The sequence below is a fragment of the Microcebus murinus genome, chromosome 9, assembly GCF_040939455.1.
Source record: "Microcebus murinus isolate Inina chromosome 9, M.murinus_Inina_mat1.0, whole genome shotgun sequence".
In the NCBI taxonomy this organism is placed as follows: Eukaryota; Metazoa; Chordata; class Mammalia; order Primates; family Cheirogaleidae; genus Microcebus; species Microcebus murinus.
Window position 1 is genome coordinate 42,776,722 of NC_134112.1, and position 23,579 is coordinate 42,800,300.

The following is a 23,579-nucleotide window of genomic DNA, read 5'->3' on the forward strand; positions in this document are numbered from 1 at the left end:
TCACTGCCTACAAAAGTATCTTAAATTTGATGGGGTTATGCTGAGAAATAAAGTTTGTATTTTTTATTTTTATCTTTTAATTTCATTTTTCCATGAACTTTTTGAAGCTATTTTATAAGGTATGTTTAATTCATCTGAGTCAAAGAGTTTTAGCAATAACATTTGGGGGTTGTAAATATGAAAACAATAACTATGGACAAATTTCAAGCTAAAAATGAATAACCATAGTCAATATAAATCTATTCAAATTATATTCAAATTTATGTAATTATTCTTCTGAATGAAAATGTCTCAGATGAGGAATAGCCTTGATTAATAAAAAGAATCATTTGAAACAATGGGAAGGTAAAGTAATAAATGGAAAAATATGTAATTATTTACAATTTAACTAGATAACTAAAGCCCTAAACCTGCATTGATTCTGAATATATATTTTTAAACAAAAAAATTAACTGCTTCACAAAATGCTCTAAAACGTACTACAAAAACTATGAATTCAGCTAGTAGTGTCTCAAAAAAATGTCAGACATAAAATATTAACTTCCTTCAGCATGTTGCCATATGCCATGCTAAAAAATACCATACCGTATATTTCTTCACCTCACAACAGCATCAAAATGGCAGTTACTACATTTTGCGAACTATCACTCTACAAGAGACTTAGCATTTAGTATTATTTAATGTACATTCAATTTTTTGAACACTAAAATAAGGAAACAAGTCCATAAATGCTAAAATAAGGCAATGGTAAAAGAATATATTATATCCTAAATGCATATGGTACATGCTTTCCTTAAAAAGATCATAGATACCCACTCAACCCCCTAAACAACAAAAAAATGCATCATTAACCATTGCATATCTGATGTATATGTGGAAGTACAGACTGTTCGAGCATTACTTTATAGAGAAACTATTAACTAGAATCAATTAACATTAGGAATCTGTCAAAAATGCCTAAAGAATCATGCCTCACTTTATAACAATTTTGAAAAAACTGGATGAATCAAATTTTTAAAAGCTTAAGTATTTTAAATGGACTATGAATGTAATGGTTTATTCCTTCAAACTTTGTTAAAATTAAAATATCTTTGGAAATAATTAGTACTAATTAATCAAAGTTTAAGTTCATATTTTGTACACTGAGTTTCTTAAAGTGATCCTGATCTACATTATTTTTTTCTAACAATACAGCTTATATAGCTTTCCATTTCAAAAAATTACTAATAAACTTGAGGAAACTAAGGTGGTTTACAAGACAAGAAGAAATAGAGATCTAAAGAACCACCAAAGAAAGGCCAAAGGGTTAAAGCATTCAAATTCTATATTCCTAGAGAATACAAATGTAAGCCTCCTCTAGAAGTACTCTCTCAATTAAGCTATTTATTGCCCAAAAGGTATTCTAGCAATAGCTGTATTTCTATAAGGATTCCCAGGATTCTATTAATCACTGAAACATAGAAACCGGTACACATCCCTCTTGTTTATCAGGAAACAGAAAGGGACTTTCATAATAAGGATAGCATGCACAAAGGAATAATAGCTTGAAAAAGTCTAGAGAATATTAAAAAAAAAAAAAAAGAAACAATTTAGGAAGCCAATAAAATGACCTTTGAAATTCTTTTAGTTCTCTACTAGACCATTAGTCTCCAGAGTCGAATGTGAGTACACACTAAGGGATACAACGATTACATAAGAGCAAGGCAATCCACTGGGTTAAGATAGAAAATATTAGAATTTCTATGTAAACTTATCTTTAAAAATAAATTTAGTTTTATTAATATTTAAATTACAGTTTGCCCCTGGCGCCCTCATGACTGTGGAACATACAAAGTCATTTAGGATACAGGAAATAAATAAGGAAAGAATAGGAGTCCCTTATGCCACTGAAAAAACCTCCTCCTACCACCCCTGTATTTGCTTTTGATGTATGATATTAAGATGTGTTACACTTTGATATGCCAGTTAAATGGACAGGTAGCTTTAAAAGAATCTTCTGACTGAAGACAATATTAATAACGTAAGCACAAGCAAAAGATGATAGTGTAGATCAGACACTTTTCCAACTTCTAGTACAAGCCATCAGCCACATTAATGTAAAAACAATGGCGATAACGTACACTTGATATCATGAGAATGGCACTTTCCCTCTGTGCTCCTCCTCCCCTAAGCCTATAATCCCATTCTTTTCATGAGAAAAACATCAGACGAATCCCAATTGGGGGACAAAATACCTGACTAGGACTCCTCTAAACTGTCAACATAATCAGGAAAAGGGAAAGTCTGAGAAACTGTCAAAGTCTAGAGGAGGCTGAGACACAACAATTAAATATCATGTGGTCTCCTTGATGGGATCCTGGAACAGAAAAAGGTCATCAGGTAAAAACTAGGCAAATGTGAATAAAGGATGGACTTTAGGTAGTAATAATGAATTCATATTGGTTCATTAGTTGTGACAAATGTACCATACTTTTTAAAAAATGGCAATATAATCAGTTCCAAAAAATCAGCCCAAAATTTTAAAAAATATCAAGACTATTTGGAATGCAAACTGATATTCACTATTATTAATGAACGCTATCCTCTAAGTGGATATGCTTCAGATATTAGCTAATAATACAGTTCAAAATGTATAAAAAAGTAAACGTATATACATATGAATGATACATGTTCCACAAGTTCAGAGACCACAATTATAGACACAAATCACCATAATCAGAAATTGAACATCTGAAGATACAAAAGGGAAAAAATGGCCTACTAGGCATTTTAAAAACACTGGCATGCTAAAGTGTTTTATTTAAATATAACTGGAACATATCAGGAATTATGCAAACTTATACTGAAATGCAAAAAGCTGCTGGTGGAGTATAAGAAGCTTAAAGCTCGTAAGATAGAAAAAAAATCAAAATCAAAGTGTTATAATTTGGTACTACTGAAATGATACGAAATTGTGCAAAACGTACAAGTCTATGTTCTTACTCTAAGGAAAGAGTGAACTGAAGATATGACTTCCTATCACAAGTGTACTTTCTACTCTCTGACACTTCTATAGTTATTTTGAAGTTTCAAGTGTCCAGATATTTAAAAAAAGAAAAAATCCTAACCTATTTAGATGTGAACCAGGTAACAGGTCATCCTAAAACAAGATGGCTATACATGAATTTCTTAACCAAAACCTTTTATTGTTCATATGTCAAGTTAACCTTCTCTGCATGATCCAATCTATTACTGTGATTATTATGGAAGAATGCCAGCCTCAGAAATGCAAAATACCTTCAAGAAAAGTAGCAAGCCGTTAAAGAAAAAAGTATTCATGACACTTGTTAAAACAGTAAGGCAGGCTTTATTCGGGACTATAGCAATAGGTATAGGGACTGCTGCAATGGGGTTTTGCAGTAGGAGAGATCCGGATCAATCGTAATACAACAAAGAAAAGTAGAAATTTATAGCCAAGATGCATGGGTGGGGGGTGTGTCAGTGGATGGAAAATTACTAAGAAGGTAGAGCAATTCTTTGCTAAACTGATCTAACAGGATTCTTGCAAAAGGCAGAAATCAGAGTGATCAGCTACTACCTGGGGGATAGTGGAAGATAAAGAGCCCAATCAGATTTCAAGGATGATCAGATATCAAGTGTAGGGGATTCTGGCTAAATCAATTTGACAGAATCTTGCTAAAACTAGACTCTTGAAGAACATGCCAATAAGGCTAAGTTGGGTTCAGAGAAGCCTGACTAAACATTTCGTCTAGGAGAGAATCTTTCTCAAATACCAAACTGAACTTCTTTGGGCAGCTGTTCAAATATGAAAAGGAGGGTGGGATGTTGAGGGAGCTGATTTTCTAGAGTGAGATCCTTTGGCTACAAGACTGGCCTAGCCCACTGCAGCCAACAAAAATTAGACTACACATAATGGTCTGCCATGAGTATGTATCCAGACAAACACCTGAATTTTTAGATTAGCTACAAATATAAGTTGACTACCCCAAGGTGCAGAGTCCTTCAAGAAGCCAGTTGTGCCTTTGAGCTCAGTGGAACATTTACGTGGTATTTCTCAGGAGTGCAATGTTGGCAGCCCTAACTTTCACCTCATAAAGCCAATAAATAATTCTTTTAGGTTTAGATTTATTTCAGTAAGAGTCCAAATGCCCTGCCAGGTCTAATTTGTTCAGTAATATTTTCTATCAAGTGGGTCTAAAGTATATGTTCTTTTTATTTGAAAGATGGAGAAATTAAGGAATAAACTATGAAACACAACAAAGATGAAACAGCAAATCACTGGATAAAGTCAAGAAGATTTGACTAAATTCAATATTTTACTTATAAAATTAGAGCATGCCACTTCCCTACCAAAACTATTATTATCAGATAAACTTAAAGTACATAATAATACAACTATACATACTGGTTTGTATAGAATTGTCTTGGTTTATGACTGTCGTCTTGACATCTAATCTAGTTTAAAATTTGTCCTGAATTATTTCACTTTTTATTAAAATATTAACAATGGCATTTGACAGCAGAGATACTACTGGCATACCTCCACTTTGTACTTCCAGTTTAAAAGATTGTCTAGTGGTGTATGAGATGCAACAACACAAGTTCTTAATAAGTGGTTAAATCTGGAAGATGACTATTGATAACCTGTCTTTCCTGACCCTCTCCTGACTCAGTGTAACTAATGCCTTCAAGAACAGTATACAAGGATTTGTTGATAACTAAACACACTCAGATATAAGCAGCTCCAGTTAAATAACTCCTGTCTAGAATAGAATAGTCAAATGAGCATTTGACTCTGCTGCCCCTACCAGGGGCAGTTTTGATGTGGTCTATGTTTCAGCCTATAAAATATACAAAGCTGCCATTAAGCAAGTTGAGTGGGGAATATTAGAAATTATAGGTTAGGTATGTGTGAAATATATAAGGGAAACAGTATATAGAGAGCAAATACAATATACTAGCATACCTCGTTTCACTGCACTTTGCTTTACTGCACTTTACAGATATCGTGTATATCACAAATTAAAGGTTTGCGGCAACACTGTCAAGCAAGTCTATTGGTGCCATTTTTCCAACATTATGTGCTTACTTCATGTCCCTGTGTCACATTTTGGTAATTCTCACAATATTTCAAACTTTTTCATTATCATTATATCTGTTATTGTGATCTGTGATCAATGATCTTTGAAAATGTTACTATTGTAAATGTTTTGGGGCACCATGAACAGTGCCCCAAAAGACAGCAAACTTAATAAACATTGTGCGTGTTCTGACTGCTTCACCAACTGGCTGTTCCCCATCTCTCTCCCTCTCTTTGGGCCTGCCTATTCCCTAAGACATAACAATATCGAAACGAGGCTAATGAATAGTCCTACAATGGCATTTAAGCGTTCAAGTGAAAGGAAGAGTTGTACATCTCTCACTTTTTATCAAAAGCTAGAAATGATTAAGCTTAGTGTGGAAGACATGTCAAAAGCCAAGATACACCAAAAGCTAGGCCTCTTGTGCCAAATTGTTTGCCAAGTTATGAATGCAAAGGAAAAAATTTTGAAGAAAATTAAAAGTGCTAAACCAATGAATACAGGAATGGTAAGAAAGCAAAACAGCTTATTGCTGATATGGAGAAAGTTTTAGTGGCCTAGATAGAAGATCAAACCAGGCATGATATTCTCTTAAACCAAAGCATAATCCAGAACAAGGCCCTAAGTCTCTCTAATTCTGTGAATAATGAGAGAGATGAGGAAGTGTAGAAGAAAAGTTGGAAGGTAGCACAGGTTGGTTCATGAGGTTTAAGCAAAGAAGTCATTTTTATACCATAAAAGTGCAAGAAAAAGCAGCCAAGTGTTGATATGGAAGCTGCAGCAAGTTATTCAGGAGATCTTACTAAGATCACTGATGAAGGTGGCTACACTAAACAGATTTTCAGTGTAGAAGAAACAGCCTTGTAGTGGAAGAAGATGCCATCTAGGACTTTCATAGCTAGACAGAAGTTAATGCCTGGCTTCAAACAATAGGCTGACTCTCCTATGGAGCTAATCTCCAATGCTCATTTACCATTCTTAAAATCTGAGGACCCTTAAGAATTATAGGCCACTCTGGCTGTGGTCTATAAATGGAACAAAGCCTGGATAACAGCGTATCTGTTTACAGCATGGTTTATTGAATATTTTAAGCCCACTAGAGACCTACTGCTCAGAAAAAAAGATTCCCATCAAAATATTACTGCTCCTTGACAATGCACCTGGTCAGCCAAGAGCTCTGATGGGAGATATAAAAGGAGATTAATGTTGTTTTCATGCCTGCGATTACAATGTCCATTCTGCTACCCCTGGATCAAGGAGTAATTTCAATTTTCAAGTCTTACTATCTAAGAAATACATTTCATAAGGCTATACCTGCCATAGACAGTGATTCCTCAGATGGATTGGGCGAAGTAAATTGAAAACCTTCTAGAAAGAATTCACCATTCTAGATGCCATTAAGAACATTTGTGATTCACGAAAGGAAGTCAAAATGTCAACATTAACAGGGATTTGCAAGAAGTTCATTCCAGCTCTCATGGATGACTTTCAAAGGTTTGAGACTTCAGTGAAGGAAGTAACTGTAGATGTGGGGGAAACAGCAAGAGAACTCTCTAGTTCAGAAGTGGACCCCAAAGATGTTACTGAATTGCTGCAATCTCATGACAAAAAAAACAAGGAGTTCTTTCTTATACATGAGCAAAGAAAGTATGTTCTTGAAACGGACTCTACTTCTGCTTAAGATGCTGTGAACATTGTTGAAATGACAGCAAAGGATTTAAAATATTCTATAAACATAGTAGATAAAGCAACAGCAGGGTTTAAGAAGACTGATTCCAGTTTTGAAATAAGTTCTACTGTGGATAAGATGCTATAAAACAGCACTACATGCCACAGAGAAATCTTTTGTGAAAGGAAGAGTCAACTGATGAGGCAAACTTCATTGTTATATTATTTAAAGAAATTGTCACAGCCACAGCCAGTGTACAGCAGCCACTACCCTATTCAGTCAGCAGACATAAATATCAAGGCAAGACCCTCCACCACCAAAAAGACTACAACTTGCTGGAGGCTCAGATGACTGTTAGCATTTTTGTAGCAATAAAATGTTTTTTTAATTAAGGTACGTACATTGGTGTTTTTTGGACATTATGCTATTGCACACTAAACAGACTATAGTATAAACATAACTTTTATATGCACTAAGAAACCAAAAAATTCATGTGATTCCCTTTATTATGGTGTTCTGGAACCAAATTCAAAATATCTCCAAGGTATTCCTGTATGGTTGGCTCCTACTACAGTAGTTTTGTCATTTAACACATGGTACAATCTGAAACTATTTATTGCTTGGCAATGCTTTTTATTTTGCAGTTAACTCTTTTGGCACCAGTAAGTTAAAAAAAAATGTATCTTGAATGAAAAACTGAGTGTGAAATTTCCATTTCTCAAAAAAACTTGATAATAAACATGTACCAAAGAGACAATTGCAATATTATAGACTACATGAAAACCAAAAGACACAAATTTACTGATTAAGCATCAGCATTTACTTTACAAGTTATTTTGAATTACTTTAAGCCTGTATGTGAAGAAAATCTGTATAGCTACAGATAGTATATTTACATTATTACAATGAGAAGCATGATTTTTAATTTAGATCAAATCACTAATCTAAGTTAACTTCACCATCTTTATCCTAGACTGTCTTGTGCACATATAAAAAGTAAAGCAACAGTTGTCAAACTGTTAGCAAAAGAACCACTTTGCAAAAAGTTAAACTATTTTAGCTATCCATGACAAGATACTTCAAACAGAAAATTAGTTAAATTAAATCTCATAACAGCTTGATTTCTTTACCAAACTCACAGAATCAAAGTAAAGCTATTAGAAACTCATGCTTTTAAAGGTGAAATATCTGATGTTATTGTCAGTGCTATTGTAAATTCGGTTCAAAAAAAGTTCAGCATTGAAGATAAAATTGTTTTTACAGCAATAATACTAATACAAATCTTGGTGAAGCAAAATGCCAAAGTAAAAAAAAAATATATTCTTATTAAATTTAGCGACTCTCCGAGAATGAATGTACATGGAATTAGTTGTAGTGTACATAATCTATAACCATGCCCAAATTGTGATATTCTAATAATAAAAACAGAATCTGTTGTCAAAATGATACTTTTCTAAAAATCTGTGGTTATACATAAACAGCAATCTATAAAATTTTTGTAGTATAACTACTATTGAGTACCAAGCACTTCTGCATGGCAATATGAGCTTTCCCTTTGTGCTATCGTCTACAGATTTACATTACAAATTTTATTAGGTTATCAAGTATGAAATGTCTGATTTCTTTAAGTACTAAGTTTGACAGTTGATATCTCTGACATTTCACTTTGACACTTCTTGTTTTATTTTTATTGTGAAGGTAATCCTCAGTCTTACAAATGCACTGTTTGGCTTGTGATTTTTTTCAAATTTTTTTCTAGAGCAATTTTTGCGAAACTAGGTAAGTCAAAAATTTGCGTTATTTTCGAGTAAGAGTTCCATCGTGGAACCAATGCTATGCAGACAGTTAAAACATCAACAAAGTGTTTGCGAAGGATGTGGCTAATAAACACACAGTACATCAATGGTTTGAGAAGTTCCATTCTGGTGATTGTAATCTTGAAAATGAGCCACGTGGGTGACCTGAGACCAAGGTGGATAATGATGAGCTGAAGGTTGTAGTGGAAGCCAATCCATCTCAACCTACCTGTGACTATTCCAACAATATTGGACCATGTGCAACAAATCAGCAATGTACAAAAGCTGGATAGATGGATTCCATGTGAATTAAATGAGTGTCAGAAAAGAAACTGTCTTAAAGCTTGCCTTTCTTTGCTGTCATGACATAAAGGTGAACCATTTCTACATCATATTGTTACATGTGATGAAAAATGGATTCCTTTTGACAATCGCAAGTGTTTGACACAATGGTTCGATAAAGTGCCAAAACAGTCCAAAACCAAATATTCTAAAAAAATCTAATGGTGTCTGTTTGGTGATCCAATGCCAGTATTATCCATTGCAGCTTTGTAAAAACTGGTCAATCGATTATAACAGATGTCTACTTCAACCAGTTGGATGAAATGATGAGGATGCTTAAGATTAAGCAGCCAAGACTGGTTAACAGAGACAGGCCAATCACTGGACCACCACATGTCAAACAAACTCTGCTCAAACAACAGAAGCTGGACTTGGAAACTCTCTGTCATCCACTGTATTCACCATACCTTGCACCAACTCCTTGCACCAACTGACTACCACTTTTTCCAGGCTTTGGACCATTTCTTGCAAGGAAAAATATTCAATCCTCAACAAGCTGTGCAAAATGCCTTTAGCAATTTCACTGCCACTCACTCTCCAGGCTTCTTTGTTGCTGGCATAAACAAGCTACTAAAGTGTGTCGATAGTTTAGGTGTTTGTTTGAGATATAATAAACTTTTGATTCAAAATCAGATATTTCATATCTAATGACCTAATAGAACTACTGGAGCTTTTGCTGAACTAATTTGCAAATTAATCTAAGTGTCCTACAATGATATTGAACTCTTTTATAAACTAGCCCCCTGAATTTTGGTTGCATTTTGTTCAAATCGGTAGGAATTCTTTAATCAGAGCTTTAGTTGGCTAATAAACAGCTTAAGCTTTTAACAAATGGTGTTTCTTGAAAACAAATCTTGTAACTGGAAGACTGAAATTTACTAAGAAAGAAAGAATGAATTAAATCATGAGAACACAAATAATGTAAGATTTAAGTTTGAATTCTGTAATTGTATATCTCAACTTCTAGAAACAATCTTTTGAAGAACTCCTATTTATAAATGGACATACTTGTTTTATTTTTCTATAACAAAATGGAAAAAAATTGAAAAAGCCAATGATTTTGGAGCATCTGAATTTAGCAAACATTCAAAATTATCCTAAATACAGACAATTTATTTGACAAGTTTTGTCTTCCAAAAATATTTATCAAAGAAAGCTAATCTAAATGGAGACAGAAAGAAAGAGCTTGTTAAAATATTTGGGCTTAAATATTTACAAATTTAAACTTAAAAAATTAATTTGAGAATATCCTCCATTGAGCAGAATTTGCCCTGAGCTGCTTTGCTATCTCAACACCTATAGAAAGATAGTTTTTCTATTAATCATAAAATGCAACTTCCCCAGGCAATTTTAAAATAAAACCATACTGTAAAATCTGTATGCTTCAGGGCAAAAAAGTGACACAGTATTACAGATAGAACAGATAAAAAGAAAGTACAACAATATGTTTCTGAATAATTGTTCTTTTTGTAATGTTCATATATCATAATAAAGAGGCTTTTTTGCCTTAAAGTATACAAATCTATGTTTTTATATTTTGAATATTTTTTATATTTTGAAAACTTACTTTTTAAGAATAGTTATAAAGAACTATAATTCTAGCAATATAATAAACCCAATTCTAAGTCAATAAATACACATTTCAAATATCTGTATGATTTCATTTTAGTGCTTCTTTTGCTCCCAGGAGTGTCCCAGTTTTGACAACAAATTATATAATCAAACTAATAATGGATAGGATAAAACATCAGCACATTAAAATGGGCCAGAATATTACTGGTCAAAAATAAAAAGTTTTGTTAGTCCCCCATCTTTTTTAACTAGATCATCTACCATCTGGTGTTCAAAAACAGAAAAGGAAAAAAAAAACTTGGCCTATTTAAGTTTCCACAGAATTTCCAAATCCCTATTTTTATCTTTTTCATCATTCATATAATTCATAATGTTATAATTAATCCACTATCTACACATAAAGCTACATATTCTTTAAATTTTTATGAAAAATATATTTTGTGTTAATAAGAACCACAAACACTGTGGGAGGCTATGACAGGAGGATTGCTTGAGGCCAGGAGTTCAAGATCAATCTGGGCAACATAGTGAGGCACCATCATCTCTACAAAAAATAAGAAAACTTAGCGAGGCATGGTAGCATGTGCCTGTATGGTGGCATCTCCCAGCTATTCCAGAGGCTTATGTGGGAGGACTGCTGGAGCCCTGGAGTTCAAAGCTTCAGTGAGCTATGATTGTACCAGATCAATTCCTTGATCTCTAAAATAAAGTCAAATAAAATTTTACATATTGGGTTTCGTATATTTATCTAGAAATAGTAAATTACTATCCTCAATTTCCCCAAAACTGACTTACTAAGAAAAAAGACATTTACCAAAACAATTGTTTAAAACGCTATTCAGGGCTGGGCGCGGTGGCTCACGCCTGTAATCCTAGCTCTCTGGGAGGCCGAGGCGGGAGGATTGCTCGAGGTCGGGAGTTCGAAACCAGCCTGAGCAAGAGCGAGACCCTGTCTCTACTGTTTATAGAAAGACCCTGTTTCTTTCTATAAATAGAAAGAAACTAATTGGCCAACTAATATATATAGAAAAAATTAGCCGGGCATGGTGGCTCATGCCTGTAGTCCCAGCTACTTGGGAGGCTGAGACAGAAGGATCGCTTGAGCCCAGGAGTTTGAGGTTGCTGTGAGCTAGGCTGACGCCACGGCACTCACTCTAGCCTAGGCAACAAAGCGAGACTCTGTCTTAAAAAAAAAAAAAAAAAAAAAAAAAACACTATTCAGGAGGTACCCATGAAACTTTAAAAAATGGATTAAAATTGTACATAAGAAATAGAAAAAATATTGACTCCATTTTAAAATTTGCAAATACATTTAAAATATTTAAAGTGGCAACAAACCTATATCATATAATACAAACATAAAAATTACTAGGAATATTAAAAGACAAATACTATTTCAGATAAAATTGAAATAGTTTTCTGAATTTCATGTCATAGTCTTTCCAGATATAAGTATCTTCTGCCACCATGTGGAAATTTCTGAAATTACACATAGACAAAAATATCACTGTACCTAGAGTATTAGTTTACCCCAAGAGTTTCCAATATTTGAAAAGATGAATCCAGTTTGTAAACAAAGTTAAACACTCTTAGAAGAATTTAGTGAAAATGATCATGCACAGTTGCTCCCAGCTTCTCTCTTCTTCCTGAGAGAAGATGGTATTCATGTGTAGCTTAACGGGGCTGCGTAGCAGACACTCAATTTCATTTTATTTCCAAGACACTTAACAGTCATGGCTCTTCTAGGTCTTTTCCAATTCATGATCTTAAATTCTTTACTCTCTCCTTTTCTCTCCCCCATCTTAGGCACTTAAAACACTATATTAAGAATGAAAAAAGCAGGAATATTAAGGTGTTTTAACGTGTCCTGAATAATTAGTAACCACATATGCCTGATACTAGTTTAATAAAGACCAAAAGTTTATTAATAGCCACACAGCAAAAAAAAAAAAAAATTAAAAATAACTCAGGCATACATACAATCATATACCTAATGACCTGACAGTATTATCTAGATAAAGATATAAATTAAAGTGCTTGGACTAAGCCTACCTCCCTACAAAATATAAAATTCAATTCTCACATATTTATGAAATATAATTTAAGAATTTAAGCCTTTGTTTCAACTATTCATCTTTATTATAAAGACTATAGTTCACACATTTGATTGGTTAATTTTTTATCCAGCTGTGGACATTAGTGTGTTTGGTCTTCATTTAAAAAATAATGATTTTTCTTTTGGGTGACAAAAAGATTTAACAGAACATTATAAAAAAAATTAACTACTGTCTTGGTAACTTTAAAGTAACTTCAAAGTACACAAAGATACATAAAACGTTGTTTTTGTCCTCAAGTAACTTACCATCTACTAGTGCAAAAAGGTATACGTAAGTAACTATAATACAATGCAGAAAAACATAAGTGCCAAAACAGAAATGCAAAAATAATGTTTTGGGAAAACTAAATGACATAGAGATTTCCTTTTCACTGGAAGAATTAATCAAAAAAGAGTTGATGGCATAGTAATAGGGCTGTTTTGAAAGACATTTTAGGGTTTGGCCATGCAGAAAAAAGACAGACAAACGTTTAGGCCAAATTAATAAATAGTGAGAGTGAAAACAACTTGAGGCTACTTTCAGAAAACAACGCTCAGTTAAATGACCAGAACACAGAATTCATGACAAAGAATAGTGAGAGATAAAACTATATTCTGTCCAGGTTTTACAGTTTTGAACTTCAGGTTAAAGAGAGGTCAACGGGAAAACAGTGATGGGTTTGGCAAGGGCAATAAAATGATCAAAGTTGTGCTTTGTAAGGTGACAGTTAAAAGAGACTAAAAGCAAGATTATTTATGAAATTACTACAAACATCCAGAGGTAATGACAATTGAAATGGCGACAATAGGCCAGAGTTCAGACAGTGTAAAAGAAAAGAGAATCAGCAAGACTTGGAAAATTAATTGGATATGGAAGATAAGAGATGGAAGAATTAATAATAATTAAATTACAACATTTGTTTTCAGCATCTTCAAAACTCTTACGTAGACCTATTGCCTCCTATCAACCTCCTTCTTACCCTACACCAGAGCTAAAACAGCTAATATTTTTGAGCACTTACTATGTGTAAGGCACTGGGCAACTGGGCAACTACTAAGCATATACTCTCTTATTTAATCCTTAACCTTAAAGGTGGCGCTGTTGGTATGCCCATTTTACTAATGAGGAAACTGAGGCTTGGTATGTTCCATTAAATTACCCAAAATCATATAGTGAGTGATTAGATGTTAACCAATATCAGATAATCATTAAAAGTGTTTGCATTTAATAAATTTAGACAGGTGCAGTGGCTACTCAGGAAGCTGAGGCAAGAGGATAGCTTAAGCCCAGGAGTTTGAGACCAGCCTGGGCAATATAGTAAGACCCCCTTCTATTTAAAAAAAAAAAAAAAGTGTTAGATGATAATTTAAAATGGAATGCCTCATAGGGGTAAATATACTTTTAAAAGAAACTCAAAGATAACAAGATCTTCAAAATCCAATGGAATGGTGTCACATGAAGGAAATGGTAAGTGACAGGGTAGATATATTGGTCAGAGAACTGCCTTATCATAAATTCAATCGCTATGGGAAAGAGGAGCTTTTCCTCTTGTACTCATACTACTTAAACTCCAAATCATTGTTTGACCCACTGCCAAAAACCCAACATTTCTCAACTACTATTCTTTAAGGCACAATGGTTGTCACTCTATCATATACTGATTCAGAAGAGACTCAAAAACTCCTTAAAAACATTGACCATGTATTAATATCTGCATCCTCTAAAAAACAGTAGGCACTAAATGACTGAGTAAACAATTGAATTCAGTTAGGCTGCTTCTGCCCAGTTCTCCCTGGCACAGTGTGAACACCCTCACATAGTTCAAAGCCTACATTTTGAACAATCTGTCCAAGTCCCACCTTGAACCTGATCCCAAAAACTTCTGCTCCTGATCCTTTGTCTCCTGTCTAGTTTTGAACCTGATAATGCCCTCTGGAGTATCCCTGCCCCTCAGCTTGTTAAGGACATGGACAAACATGGCTGATCTTATTTATATTAGACAAACATGCTGGCTTATTTCTGGGATCTTACTAGACCCCAGAACGCTTCCAAGGGTTCCCTAACCCACAGACTACTTCTTCAGTTATCAAGGAAAGATTTTATTTTCCATGAGATCTAACAGAACACATGTTAGATCATGAAAGGCTCCTTCGACTGACAATCTAGTAGATTATGCAGAGGATGTGAGAGACGTGGATAAGATGCTCTTGGCTTTAATTTGTATATACTTTCCCAGAGAAACAACATAATTAAACAGTATTAAGGCTCCCAGACAGCCCTGAAGACAAAACGAAACAAACAAAAAAAAACCCCTATATTTAAACCATAGAATTAAATATTACACAGTGACAATCACATTTTTTTCTATTTTCATTATATTAATATTATAAATCTACCAATTTAAGCTACAATAAGAACTGAATAGCTGTTTACGGCTAATTCTGGCTAACGACATTTAGGTATTCAAACTAAGGAAGATGAATTATTACTATTTTCTAAGTATTAAAAATAGAGTAATAAATTGATGGACATAATCAAACTATAGTAAGTAGTAAGCTAACAACCATATTCTATTTAAAAGCACCATATATATCCACTTCTATAACTACAGACTAAGAGAAAGCAAAAATTTTAAAGAAAATTAAATCATTATTTCAGATTCCAGTTATGCTATAAAAAAATAAAGGATAAAGCTACTAAATAACTTTTTAAGCTTTGCATAATTTCAACTAGCCCTGTTACTATTTAAGAAAATACAGTTCAAAAATATACTATAGTTCAATCTTAATACACAAACTCTTGCCACTCTCTTGATTTAGGGTGAAGAACATATTTTGATAGCATTAAAAAGAATGGAGCTAAAATAATCTGGTATGGCTCAGTCATCAAAACTGGCAAATCTGAATTTGTTCTTCACAAACAGAAATTAAATAGTCTTCTTTTTAGACACATGCATCAACAATTGTAGACATACTCTATTTAAAACAAATTTGATGTATGCAGATACAGGTTTACACAAAGAAACAAATTATAGGCTCATTATTCACTCTACAAAAGGATTCACAAAAGAACTCCTTTAATTAGTAAATTTGCCAGTATACTTAAAACATTTCAAAAAAACCAATTTATAAGCAACTTTTCAGAAATACTCTTATAATATAAAATTAGAATATCAAGCTTCAAAAACTCCTATTCTTACTCTTTGTCCCAATAGCTTAATAAATGTAGGTGAAACTAATAGCTGAGAATGGCCTAGAAATGTATATTTAGGATAGTTTGTCATACATGTTTTTATAACACTCCTAATAATCATGAATCTACCAAATTCTCCTTTAAAAATATATTCAGGGGCCACGTGCAATGGCTCACACCTATAATCCTAGCACCTTAGAAGGCAGAAGTCCAAGGACTTGAGGCCGAGAGTTCGAGACCACTGTGGGCAGTACATTGAGACCTCATGTCTTCAAAAAAATAAAAAAAATTAGCCAGGCACAGGAGGTGTGCACCTGTAGTCCTAGCTACTAAGCAGGCTGAGCCAGGAGGATCACTTAAGCTGAGGAGTTTGAAGTTGCAGTGAGTATGATCACACCATTGCATTCTAGCCTGGGTGACAGGGTGAGACCCTGTCTCAAAAGAAAAAAAGATACACACACACACATATATATATATATATATATATATATATATATATATATGTTTTTTTCAGGGACCAACAAACAATAGAACCATTATGGCTAAAGGTGACCTCAAGAAACCAAAAGACAAATAGTAACTTTGTCTTCTTTGTGCAAGTAAGCAAGAAGTACAAAAAAAGGGAAAATCCAAAGATCTCCATTAGCACTGCATTTTTTTTAAGAAGTGCTCTGAGAGAAGACAATTTCTGGAAAAAAGAAATCCAAATTTGATGATCCAAAACTGAAGCATTTTGGGCCAGCTAAAAAGGAAGGATGCCCCCCCAATTGCCACTACTGGCTGGCTTCTTGTTCTGTTCAGCTCCATCCTAATAACAAATCCACAAACCTGGCATCTCCACTGAAGATTAAAATGCTAGGTGTGATGTGGAGTAAAAAAGAAAATAAAAATCTCAAGACACCGACCTCCACCTCCTTATGCAAAAGGGAAAGTAAGACCTCAGGCACCTGTGAAGAACTGGCCCCACAGATCATTCATTAAGGAAATTCCTTGCTGGCCTCCAGTTAGCAAGGACACGCTAAAACTAAAGTCTGTTGAGATCCCACCAATAATGAATTATAATTTCATCTTCCCAGGTGCAGAACAGCAACAAGACAGGATCAAATATTCTTCTACCTACCCAGAAATATTTATACAATTGATGCTTCCTCCACTCCCTTTTTCTCTCCTAACATTCACCTTATCTTATGTAACATGTAGATTTTCCTGGGTCTCACAAGAATGTAACCATTTTGTGTCACTAACCACCCACCCCATTTTTTTTCATTTTTTTGTCCCTTCTGTATGCCTTCCTCCCCTCAAATGAAACTTCCATATTCCCCGTTAGAAAAACCATCACAGATTTGTCTTTAGTTTACGTTTTTCCCTAGTGTCCTCATTTTTGGCTTAATAAATCTCCATTGAGTGAGATCTTTGCCTCAGTCACTTATTTTAGGTAGTCAAGAGTAATGTGAATGGAAGCCAAAAAGCAGCCTTAAAATAATTTAAGGAGGTAAAGCCGAAGGAGAAATATGACAAGGATGAAGCCACTTAAAGAAAATCTGACCGTGCAACAGGGACAGCTAAAATCTCTGGAAAAAAATGGAAGAGGAAGATGAAAAGGATGACAGCAAGGAGAAAGAGAGTGTGAGGAAGGGGGTGTGATGACGGAATAAAACTGAGTATCTCTTTCCAAGTGAATTCCAGAGTAAAGAAAACACCATAACACAGCTCTTTAAAAAGTCTCTCTCCCCTCATTAGTTACAAAGTTAGAATATGGTCATATGAAATTTCTAAAAATGCTCTGGAAATTTTGAGTATTTGCATTAAGCAGCCAGGGGTATTATTAAGCACCCTGAAAATTATATCAAAGCTGTACAAATTTCCAAACATTTTAAAGTAAGAAGTTCTTCTCACTCTGGTCACCTTTCTCTTAGCCTTATAAATGCATTTAATCATATTCACAGCATTTTTAAGTAGTGTTAACTATGGTTATTGATCAGAAATCTTCAGTTATTAATTATATGTATCTATAGGATATAAAATGTATAAATAAATAAAAATAATACAGATAAACTCTTGAGGCCCATGCTTGAAAGTGTGAGGCAACGAATATGATGCCTTTTGGAGAAGTCACAATTCAAGATATGTGCCGTGGAGTCTAACCTACTAATGCTGCAACAAGCACCCATCTCACTCCAGTGGTTGTTGTAGTTGTGTGTGTGTACGTTTGTGATGCCATCTGCTGCCATTCTCAGCTTTGGAAAGAAAAGAGGGGGTGTATGGATTTTTCTTTTTTTAAGTGGGATAGTTTTTAAACAAACTGTGGAGTCACTGCATCAAAGTCAAGAAAGAAACCTTTCCTACTTAAACACAATATGTAACACTCCGGTTTTGTTTTGAGTTTGGGTGGAGTTTTTGGTGGGAGGGAAGGGGTGGTATGTTTATAACAATGAAATTTTTTTTTAAGGAAAATAAACAATATTATAATTTTTAACTCTATTCAAATAAAGAATATTTTTAGTGTTTTAGAGCTTAGAAATCAAAATGCAATTTACTTTAGAAGTGCTATAACTTATAATGATCTAGGGTGTAAAGAGGAGCAAAAACTTGCAAATAAGATAAATATGATCCTCCTTTGGGGAGTAAGCTAATTAAATTTATACACAATGAGAAGAATCTGAACTCTTTCAGGCCCAGAAGACCAAATTAAGTAGCTTAATCTATTATCACATATAATAATAACAACAATACCTCAAAAGAAAGAAGGTGACTAACAAAATAGAGGACTGTGGGCAACCTAGCTAATATCTGCAGGAAAGAAGCGTGATGAAGCTGTAGGATCCACGAAAAGCTGTATGATCATGAAGGACATGTTTTCTGCTGCAGACACAGTGAGGCCTGATGAAAAAATCTTTCATGCCTACTCACTTCCCGTTATTTTAATTCCATGTTTACCAGACAACTTTCTAAACACTAATTCAGTTTCCCAGAAAGCTAATAGAGGTCCACAATCCCTTATTTGCAATTTAGAAATCAAAGAAGTTCTTAAAAACAAAAACTCTTTCAGAACATATCTGGAAGCAAATCCTGACCTAAATGGACATGAAGTCTTTCTTTATGTATTCCACTTAATGTGAATAGTCAAATATTTTTTTACATATATATTAATGTATTTGATTACAGAGTCCCTTCCTAAATTCTACTGGGATCTTTCTTAACATTCACTATATATTCCTTATTACTTTTCCCAAATCTAAAAAATATTGGATTCTGAGACATCTGAAAAAGGGTCTCCTAGAAGTAAATATATTATAAATATTCTAATTCCTGGAAAAAGAGAGCCTCTTACCAGCTCCCCTAGCATCAGAAAGAGTAATTCAGCGCTCTGGTTTATACTTCAATATGATATAAATTTAATTAGCAAGAGTCTGATGCCAAGAATCTGATTATATCTAGGTATACTGGTAAAGTTCAATTCTAGACTACAAGGTCGACTACCAGACCTTATAATCACAATCTATGGGTGGGCACATACCCACCTAGAATCTCTTTTCTAAGCCTACCATTTTCCAAGACAAAAGGGAGCCTGTTTACCTGTCAGAAGATAAATCAACAGTTAACCTAGCTCCCTTTCCAATATTGCCTCAATGTCAGCTTTCATGCAACTTTCTACAAAAAAGAAAGAATAAAAAATTAAAATACAGGCGAATACAGTTATTAAGTAGAAACTTAATTTTTATCAAATTCAGTTACTAGAGAATCAATGAATATTTAAGTATGATCTCTAAGAAATTAAACATGATATTCTTCAAGTTGCTTAAAAAGACATAATACTATACCAGATAGATGACCCTGATGATACCAGATAGATAACCATGATGATGTTTTTCTGATTTCAGTTCACAGCCCTAAGGATTCTAAATATTTCTTCTAATGGTTAGGTAAACAAGAGTAACCAGATAAAGTTTAATTTTGAGTCTGCACCTTTAGGTTTCCATTCCATTTACAAAACTCAACTAGAAGTCGTACGAAACATATAGCTGACATTAACATTTACAAAACATGAAAAAGTCCAAGTTTAGCCTACAAAATGTAAAGGGCAATATTAAGAACTAAATTTATAAGATGCTGGTATTTCACTTTGCAGAGAATCTGGAAAATCTGAGGTCCAAGAAAGAAAACTACAATCATCCTTAATCTTATCACCCAAAGATAAACACGATTTATATTTAATTATTTCATGAGCAGTTTTCCTTTTGAAACATCATTTCTAATAGCTGCATACTAACCCATCTATCATATGGCTATATTATTTCATTTTTCTATCATTGGACATACACACTACTTTACTATATATATGCAACACAGCAATTAACATCTTTGTGGATAAATCACAGGATGTCCTGTTAAGAGTCCCCTCTGCCCATTCTTTTATTAAGCCTGTAAATTTTCTATCAAGCTAAATAAGCTCTTTTTATATTAATACTATCATATATTAATCTCAAATATATTCCATTTGCCTTTTTAACTATCTTTAAATTTAGGAGTTTTTAATTTTATCTTAAATGCTACATACTTCAAAGACAAAATATACTGTATTTTTATTATCCATTCTATTGCTATAATAACACAAAACCCTAAAACTAACAGAAGTTAAGCCATTTTTTTAGACATTTAAAATCTTTATTGTTTCATCAAAAGTTTTCTTTCCACAGAAGAATGGCAATGCTGTATCACTGCATATTCTACAGAAAATTCATACAATTAGAAATGAGAGATAGCACTATGTCAAGCTAGTGTACAAGGTCAAAGACACAAAGTTGCCAATGCAAGTAGCATATAGAAAGAATATGCAGCTGTCAGAAAAAGAGTTTATGGCCAAGTGGATAAAACAGCAGCAGTGCACTGCACTGACATCTAGAAGAACAAAAATGGGGAAGGACCAGAGAACTATTTCCTGCAGGAAAAATCCAATAGATCACAGACACAAAGAGCTCCCAACTGTACCACCAGCTAATTCATGTGTACCTGTACCTTCCTCTTTTAAGTGTAGAACATTATAACACAAGGAACCATTTTCGGCCTCCTGTATAAAGAGTACAGCCACATGCTGATATTTCATCCTACTGCCCATCATCTCACAGCTAAAAGTAACAGCTTGGGTTAGGCAATAAAACCTGTGGCTTTCATCATCTGCAGTAAAAAGCTGAGCAAACTCAAAATTTCTTCCCATTTTCTTGAGAAATAACCTTTATAAGACAACAGAAGATAGCTGTCATAATTACTCAGTTTTGGCTGAAGGCAAGACAATTTTTATTTAATTATACTGAATAAACATATAAACAAATATTCTTAATAAAATACTGTCAGACCAACTTGAACATTTTCATAACCAGCTCCTGAAAAAAGTACTGATAATTCTGAGATAAATGATCACTACAATTAGGTCATGCCTGCTTACTCGGAATTTTTTGGTCAAGTATGTGTCTGAAGGTGCTATACAGCTAGATTTGGCTATTTTGTATTAATTCACACGATAAATGTCTCTTACAAGGAAACAGCAGATCTATCACAATGAAACCAAAATCAAAACAGAGGTATACATGAAGAATCTGTACCTCATCCTTGCATAGGGGCCATGCTAATCTTCCCTGCGTGGTTTAAATTTTAGTATATGCGCTGCTGAAGTGAGCATGGTTAAGCCATTTGATTCAACAGTTTAACTCATAATCATATCTTAGAGGTAAAAGAAAACTTTTTGGTCCACCCCTAAAATTTCAGGGGTAAAATAACATTTTCCCTATTGAGCCAACTGAGGCCCAAAGACACCTTTCAAAAAATTACACAGAAAATACACACTGTATTTTTGCCTGATTAATATGAAAGATTAATAACATTTATATCCCAGCATTCCATTCTCATTACTAAAAAAAAAAGTCTTTGAACCAGAAATGTGAGGCAATTAACAACTCAGGCTAACATAAAAGTAATTTAAACAATATTTAAACATTTATTAAATATATAAGACATTTTGCTAGAGGTATAGAAGATAATAAGGCGATTAAGATGCTTCCCTTTCCCTCGGAAAAGGAAAAGGAAAAATATAAAAACAGAATCATCAAACAAATTGTAGCAAGCAAACAAGCAAGATTCAAAGAAAAAAAAATCTGTAACCATTTTATAGTACAAAAGTTAAATAGTTTTTTCTGGAAAAATTAATGTTAACTAGACTTTAATGAGGTAGAACACAAGATTTTTATTCTATCTAGCTGTGTGACACCAAATAAGTCATTTTGCTTCTACAGGATTTAATTTCTTCACCTTTAAAATGAAAGAATTGAGGGTTTCCAGGTAAAGATGGCAGGATGGACATATTACAAGAGCTTATTCCTTATTTTCTCCTTTCCAAAATCCTACTGAACTGGTAGTAAAGGAATTTTTAAAAGGAGTAATTCATCATGACTAAGAGAACAAGAACAGAGCCACTGGCATCCAAGTGATTTCAACAGTTTTCTGAAGATGGAAAACAGTGCAGGAGTGTAACTACTAGTAAAGCAGAGTAGACAAAGGAAGCCACAGCTAGAGAACAGAGGAGAATACAACAGCTAAAGAGAAAGCCGAACCACCAAACTGAACTCAAACTCTAGGCAGATAAAAAATCAGGAGTGGGAAGCAAATACGAGCAAGACTAATTAAAGCCCTAACCCTAAAGGTAATTTCCCAATCAACAAGCCTACCTATATGCAGTTCTCAATCAGTTTCTAACTGCTTTCTTTGTGAATATGGACAGGTAACCAAAATTCACAAAACATCTGAAACATGAAAGAGACCAAAATAAAACAAAAAATGTCCCCAGAAGAGAAAAATGAAAGAACAGAAAAGTATATATTAATCTTTATTATAAGACCTCCTACACTAATTACTTTTAACCATATGAATATATTACTTTGATTTAAGAAAAAAAGTTGAAGTGCATCAACTGAAAAAAGGGGTTTATTTAAGAAAGCAATCAGGAACTCTCTGAGTCAATTCAGATTGACTCCCTACGTAAAACTTCAGAAACATCTAATGTTCTTATTAAGCAACAATAAACTACAAATATTTCATAAAATGGTAAAACAAGTAAAATATAACATATATATAATCCTTTATCTCCTTAAATTCTATACAAAATCTTATCTCAAATTTCTTGCATGTTATCTATACACACACAACTCTGTTTCAGAACCATGACCACTGGCATACCAATATTAATGGTAATAATTGACTATTATTTTAAATCTGTATATTTAAACAAATTATGAATCATTTAAATAAAACATACTTCTATTTTCCAATGAGGTACTATAAAGTCAATAATATATGTAATATTATGATTTGTTAAACACTTTGTTACTTTATTACATAAGAAGTTATAACACATCTCATGACACCAATAAAAATGAAATATTCATAAATAATAGCTATCTTAAAAACCTCACTAAGAATCCAAAAGCTCAGACATGGGAAAAAGAAAACATTTTATGTTGCAAGGGCACACTGTTTCATATCTTTTCTTGTATCCCCTTTTAAACTGTTAGTTAAGGACCATAATATGGGTAAATATTTTTAAAACGTAAAGTTTGGTATAGAAAACATATGTGTGACACATCACCATAAACTATCACCAAAAAAGCTACATTAACATGCAGAATAAAACAATATAACTGAGAGGTGCCCAAGTGACCCACTTATACTTGGTAGATGTATCCCCCACACATACAATCCATTTACTAAACACAGAAGTCATTCATTCCTTTTCTCCCACAACCTAAAATACAAACTATAAATCAGGATGTTCAAAAGCAAC

At 33.6% G+C, this 23,579-nt stretch overlaps 1 protein-coding gene and 1 non-coding gene across 2 annotated transcripts in view; both read right to left on the reverse strand.

The window, feature by feature from the left end:
* SDHAF3 (succinate dehydrogenase complex assembly factor 3) overlaps positions 1–23,579 on the reverse strand; it is a 59,163-nt gene that overhangs the window by 30,139 nt on the left and 5,445 nt on the right. The window lies entirely within an intron of this gene.
* LOC142873166 (U6 spliceosomal RNA) lies at positions 21,319–21,423 on the reverse strand. Its single transcript, XR_012921214.1, has one exon. It is a non-coding gene; the product is annotated as a U6 spliceosomal RNA (small nuclear RNA).